This window comes from Rattus rattus, chromosome 1 (genome assembly GCF_011064425.1).
Source record: "Rattus rattus isolate New Zealand chromosome 1, Rrattus_CSIRO_v1, whole genome shotgun sequence".
Lineage (NCBI taxonomy): Eukaryota > Metazoa > Chordata > Mammalia > Rodentia > Muridae > Rattus > Rattus rattus.
In genome coordinates this window covers 217,011,697-217,018,903 of record NC_046154.1, presented here as the reverse complement: position 1 = coordinate 217,018,903, position 7,207 = coordinate 217,011,697, and the positions used below count along the sequence as shown (strand labels likewise).

Genomic DNA, 7,207 nt, shown 5'->3' with positions numbered 1-7,207 from the left:
TTATGCTGGGAAATTTTTCCTCAGTCTTGTGGCCCCATGGATGGTCCATCGGCGGGAGAAACTCAGCTGAGAATGGACATCAGGCATGAGAGTGCTGTCTTCAGAAGATTCCCACATCTATTATTGATTACAAACTACCTTCTTTCTGCTCTTTAAATCCTATTTTGTGCTTTTTCCCACTACTTTGAACTTTGGATCATAATGGAGAATCTGTTCTACTCTGAATCTTGGAGGTTAATAGAGGTTTTGGAGGAGTAGTGAATTTAGGCTGCATACAGATTAACTCCTGTTTACCTGCTCTCTCAAAACGGCTGTCTTTAAACCTTCTTTATACAAGGCAGTGTGGTTGGTCAGAGAGAGATTTTTCTCACCCAAAGTCTGGAGAGTTAAAAATTACTTCTCTGATGGCGGAAGTCCTGTTCTGGTCTCTCGCTTCACTCTCCTCTACAGACAAGATGAGTTTCACCACCCGCTCCACTACATTTTCCACCAACTACAGGTCCCAAGACTCTGCAGACTCCCAGCCAGTTGGTCCGGCTTCCCAGCAGCGTAGCCAGCATCTGTGAGGGTTCCCAGGGCTCTGGGTCCCGGATATCTGTCTTGCTCCATCTTGAGTGGCTCCACGGGCCTGGCGGGAATGGGTAGAATCCAGACTGAGAAGGAGACCATGCAAGACCTGAACTGCCTGGCCAGCTGCCTAGACAAGGTGAAGAGCCTGGAGACTGAGAACAGGAGACTAGAGAGCAAAATCTGGGAACATCTGGAGAAAAGGGGGCCTAGGGCATCAGAGACTGTGGCCACTACTTCAAGATCATCAAAGATCTGAGGGCTCAGATCTTTGCAAATTCTGTGGACAATGCCTTCATTGTCCTGCAGATTGACAATGCCTGTTTTGCAGCTGATGACTCTAGAGTTAAGTATGAGACAGAACTGGCCACTCGCCGGCCTGTGGAGAGCTACATCCATGGACTCTGCAAGGTGGTAGATGACACCAATATCTCAAGTTTGCAGCTGGAGACAGAAATCGAAGCGCTCAAGGAGTCACTACCGCTCATGAAGAACTATCATGAGGGCTAAGTCCAAGGTCTGGAAGTCTATATTGCCAGTTCTGGGTTGACTATAGAAGTGAATGTTCCCAAATCTCAGGACCTCAGCAAGATCATGGCAGACATCCATGCCCAATATGAAGAGCTGACTCAGAAGAACTGCAAGGAACTGGACAAGTAGTGGCCTCAGCAGATTGAGGAGAGTATCACAGCAGTCTCCACCAAGTCTGCAGAAATCAGGGATGGGGAGACCACACTCTTGGAGATGAGACGCACCCTCCAGACCTTGGAGACTGACCTGGACTCCATGAAAAACCAGAACATCAACTTGGAGAACAACCTCAGGGACGTGGAGGCCAGATACAAGATGCAGATGGAGCAGCTCAGTAGGGTCCTCCTGCACCTGGAATGAGAGCTGGCACAGGACAGCAGAAGGACAGCACCAGACCCAGGAATATGAAGCCCTGTTAAACATCAAGGTCAGACTTGAGACCGAGATTGCCAACTACCGCCGCTTGCTGGAGGATGGGGAAGGTTTCAATCTCAACGACCCCTTGGACTCCAGCAACTCCATGCAAACCATGCAGAGGACAACTACCTATAGGGTAGTGGATGGCAAAGTGGTGTCCGAGACCATTGACACCACAGTTCTGAGACACTGAGGCTGAGAAAGAGGGAACCCCTGAGGACTAAGGGACCAATAAAAGTTGAGAGCTCACTGTTGGGGGGGAGCACCAAAACCATTTGAAAAGTACTCAGGTCATTCACAGTGTGTTTGCCTAAAACACACAGCTTCTCTTGTAGGGGGTCTCTTAACTTCAAATCCCTATACACAGCTGAGTTCCAGTAAAACTACACTAATTCCATAGTTCCTCTTCCCTTCTGAAAATAATGATGTCTGTGAAGACTATTGATAAGCAAAGTTGGTGAATAGAAACTTAACTCCATCAAACCCTGTATAGCACCACTGGCTTGCCACAAGTGTTGTGCAATGACTCTTACCACAGCATTAGAAGGTGTTGAATAGCCTAGGAATACTTTTCCATCTTTACATAATAATGTCTTATTCAGTGTTCTACTGCTATGAAGAGTCAGTGTAATCACAGTAACTCTTATAAGGACAGCATTTAACTGAAGTTCTTTTACAATTTCAGAGAAATAGTCCTATGTCATCATGGCAGAAAGCATGACAGCAATACTCAGACATGGTAGCTGAGAGATCTACATCAGATCCATAGGCAGCAGGAAGAGAACACTGGACCTAGATGGACTCAGCAAGGCCACACCTTCTAATACTTCAAACAGTGCCACTCCCTAAGCACTCAAATAAATGAACCTATGGGTACCATTCTTGTTCATAATCAATCTTATCTTATTATACGATCTTAGTTTGAGCTAAATTAATGTTGTGTAAATGTCGGATGTTTCTAACTTCCTTTATCAGACTTTAACACACAATGTTTGGTTTGCGTTATGAGAAATGGTAGCATCCATGGACAGAGCTGCTGTTCTAATCATGAATTGAGCCAGCTTCTAAGGTATGGCATAGGGCAGTATTCTGGGTTCTTTTCTGACCTCTCAACGCAAGTAAGATTGCTCTAATAAAGGCAGCAATTGCATGGTCCTCCCTCATCTTCTTCACCCCAGGGCCCTTTAATATGTCAGCGTTTCCTTGAGCAATACCAAGGGATACTACTGAGGATAGCCACCACCAGTGTTGGCATTTTAGAAGTGCAGAAAGAGCTGAAGGAGAGTTACATAATGTTAATTCTACCCCATACTCTTTGCTTCATTAAATATTTCCAAGCTATCCACTTAATTTCTGTTTTTGAATTTTTTCCTCATTAGTGTGACAGAAGAATTAGAGTTGAGTCTAAGTTGAGAGCACAGGAAAATATTTCCTAGAACATAGGATGGTGTGTGGAAACCTAATTGACAGAGGGTACCTCCACCACTGCTATGTATTATACACAAATGTGGAATCTGAAGTGCAGCTGATTAGAAAGGGCAGTTTGAAGCAGCAAAATGAGAGAAGGAAAGACGGATGACAGTGTTGTAGAAATATCAGGACAGAGGATGGGAGACACGAACTCTTGTTTGGTTCCCCCACTGATTGCTTTACCTTAGCTGAGATTCTCAGTTTAAGAGGCACAGTTTAAACTACCAATCCAACAGTACACATGGGGTGGGGCATGTACCAAAGGATGGCCTTATCTGGCATCAATAGGAAGGGAGGTCCTTGATCCTATAAAGGTTCGACACCCCAGTGTAGGGGGATGCTAGAGTGGTGAAGCAGGAGTGGGTATGGGTGGTGGTGGGGTGATAGAAGGGGAAACCTGTAAGGGGGACAACATTTGAAATGTAAATAAACAAATAACCAATAAAACAAGGATGGCCAGTTTATCTGAAGCATCAATAGAAGGGAGGTCCTGAGATCGCATGATCCCTAGATTCTCAAAGGTTAGCTGAGCCCTGAGAACCCCAGTGTTTATGGGGGGATGCTAGATGGTGGCAAGGATGCCAAATCTTGAAGGATGGCTTAGTAAAATTTAGGGTGGTACCTGGTGGGAAGAACATCTAATGAAAAGAATAGAATTCAGTTCAAACTGGGAAGTAAACCTGAGATAAGGGGGACAACATTTGAAATGTAAAAAGGGATTAAACAAATTTACATAACCATAAAAAAAAAAAAGTTTTAAGGGCAAGGAAAAGAGGGAGACACAATGACTTCTGTGTTCTATTAATTCCTGTTCAGGTTTATCACAGTGTTACCTACATCCTTTCTACCTTTTTATCTCAATACATCCTTTCAAAATGGAATCCCCTGAGGCAGCCATGTTAAAATGTCCCGTTTCAAAGTTGAGGCATGTGAGGTCCCAAATACCAAATTTGATGAAATTTAAATGAATTATCCTAGAGACCTGACTTAATTGGTTTGTGCCGATTACATTTATCATCAGGGAAAGGAAGGATTATTTAAAGCTCCTCACACAAGCAGGATGGTGCTAGATTGCTCACAAGTATAGAAACGCAGTAGCTGAGAAAATAACCTGAGAACTCTTTATTAGGGCTTGCCTGGTTGGAGGGACAGGATGATTTATGACTTTCCTGTGGGGAAGGCCCAGGAGCCTCCTGAGACCCCAACCTATGTTCTGTGTGAGAGGCAGACACTACAAATCCTTCACACATTACTGTAGAGGAAAACTCAACCCCTCCTTAGCAAGTCATGCCGAATTGCCTCCAGAATCCCAAGAAGGAACAGCTGAAGACCTGTAGAAAGGAAAATGAAGGTCCCCATAACTGACTCTTCACACACAGGTCTGGACTTAGCCAATAAAATTCACTTATGCTCCTGGAGGATGATACCTTGAATTGATTCAAAACCATGAGGTGATGAACTAGAAGCACCTTCATTCAGAAGAACATCTAATTTGAAAAGAATCTCGGAATTCAGAAGTTCAAACTGGGAAGTATTTTTATGATGATTTTTCTTTTTGAGATAAGGGGACAAGCAATGAGTGTTTTTCTCCAATATTTCTCTATAGGTACTTATTTTGGTATGTATGTGAAAGGGATTTAATTTATGCCATAATTTTACATCAACTTTTTTAACATAAAGTTTTAGAGTATATTTGTATGACCAGGAAGTTTTAAGGGCCATTTTCCTATTTCAACCTCTTTTGAAGTTTAAAAGTCTTTTGAGAAGGAGACAGACATTCCTCAATGACCTCTTGCCCTTTTCAACTGTATGCTTCATTTATCTAACAAATATCTAGCACTTTCCTGTTCAGTTTTACCATCTGATGATTGCTTCCTGTGACCACAGATTCAGACAGACTTTCTACCTTTATCTCAAAATCCATATAATTGGACAAAACTGGGCCCCAACAGGTACAGAAAGATAGAAATCTCCCATGCTATCAGAAGCCAAAGAGAATACATCAATGCTGTCAAAAAGAAATACATTTAATGTTAAAAAAAAAAATTAAAAAAAAGAAGCAAATACACCCAGTGTCCCTGAGAGCCGAATCCATTTTATATGAAAACAGAGAGGCTAAACTAGAAATAAAAAGGGAGACCATGTTGTGCAGTATACATGTCCAGGCACCGGGTTAAATCAGAATAGATAAACTGTTAAAATGTCCCCTCAAGGAAATAGTTGTTTGCCTGTTTAGTGCAGGAATGCCGTTTGAGGCTTCACTACAAAATACTCTTATACCTAAACCAATAAAGACCCAACAAAGAAAGAGAACTTCAAATTTGTATGAATTAAATGAATCCAGGAGCACATCCTCAGAAGTAAAGTGGAAAACCATCTCCATTATATAAACAAACTGAGAACAAAACCACATGATCATTTCATTAGATGAGAAACATTTGCTTCAACTGATAAAAAGTGTCCTGGAAAGAATAGGAATCCAAGGCCCATAATAGTAAAAGCTATATACAGCAAACCAGTGGCTTTAAAACCAAATGGAGAGAAACTGAAGCTACCTTTTCTCTGGCCCTCTCCCTATTATTCAGCACGAGCAATCAGACAACAAAAGGAGGTCAAGGATATCAAAAGAATCAGCAGATGCCCCAAAATGACTCACACTAATGTGATCAACTACCAAGGTATAAACAATTCAAATAAATGAGCCTTCCTCTACACAAAAAGGAAACAAGCTGAAAAAGAAGGAAACTCAGATGAGGGATTCCATACCAACACACTGAAAGGAGTTGTTTCTGGCAGATTCAATGCAATCCCCATCAAAATCACAAAGAGTTAGACAGAACAATTTAATCTGAATAACAAAAACCCAGGATAGCTAAACTATGCTCAACAATAAAAGGACTTGGGGAATGGCATGGTATTGGTACAGAGACACAGATAGACATAAATGAACCCACACACCCATGGTCATCTAGGAGCCAACCATCCAATGGATTGATAGCTTTGTGCAATCTGGTCACCCTTAATAATACTGAGTGTGAAACGTAAAATAAAGAAAACTAGGGAAGCATCTGAGTTTCAAAAACACCAATTTTTTTCCTGTGTCTGGTCAGGGGTTTTATGTTTTATATCCAAAATAAGACAGGGAAAAATAACAGGCTGACACCCAAAGAAATGGTCAAAATCTCCAGTGACAGCAAATGCCAGCGAGGATGCAAAAGAAAAGACTGGTACAACCATTCTGGAAACTGGCCCGGAGAATAGAGGTTTTATAAAAAAAATCTTGGAACAGGAAAGAAGCTACACCCTGTCTCTACCTTCCCATTCACACCGCTCACAAACTATCCAAAATCCTGTGTAAATCCCAGCTAAGGACTTTCTTTGAAACTTGATTCCAGATGTTCTGGCTTCCACAGATGGTGGTTCTGTCCCTGAATTTTATGGTCAATATAGGGCTTGGTGCAAAAGTATCCAGAGAAGCTCTCAGATGGGTCCTGTGCAAAAATTCTTAGACTAGTCCAGAGTGAAGAATAGAATGTCTTTCACTGTCAGAATTGCTTGTGTTCTCCCCTCCTGTAAAGCCTGTAACTGGATTTGTTTCTGACAATTTGATCATTAGAATGCAGTCTCCATGAGGGCAGGGATTTTTGTTTTTTGTTTGTTTGTTTTGTTTTGTTTTGGGGGAGGGAGGGAGAGAGAGAGAGAGAGACAGAGAGAAAGAGAGAGAGAGAGAGAGAGAGAGAGAGAGAGAGAGAGAGAGAGAGAGAGAGAGAGAGAGAGAGAGAGATTTTTGCTGTGTAGTCCTGACTAGTCTCCAACTCTTGAGATTCCTACTTCAGCCTCCGAGTGCTGGACTGCAGCCTGAGCACACTTATCTGGGATCTCTGTTGCTTGCAGGATGGTCAGCAGCCATCAGATACTGAATAAACAAGTTCAGTCAAAGTCCAGGGAATCAACTGCAAGCGCTCTGGGTCTGGGGTCTTTCTGTAAAGACAAGGAGAATGATGTCACTTGTAGAGTTGGAAATTTAAGACACCTCTCAGTGTTACTACCCTCAAAGATGTCTCACATTTTTTCCAAAAATGTATTTATTTTTAAAAACAAAAACCAGGTAAGCTTTCTGCAGTTCAGTTTTCCAAGAACAAGACAGAATTTGACTTCCACCCTATCAAAAAGGTTGGACAGCAATAATTTCACACAGAAGTTCCTCTCCCTGCAGGAGACA

General features: G+C 42.2%; 1 pseudogene; it reads left to right on the top strand.

Annotated features, from left to right (window-relative positions):
• Window positions 1-455: 455 nt before the first annotated feature.
• On the top strand, window positions 456-1,708 carry LOC116890082 (annotated as a pseudogene).
• The last annotated feature ends 5,499 nt before the right edge of the window (window positions 1,709-7,207 follow it).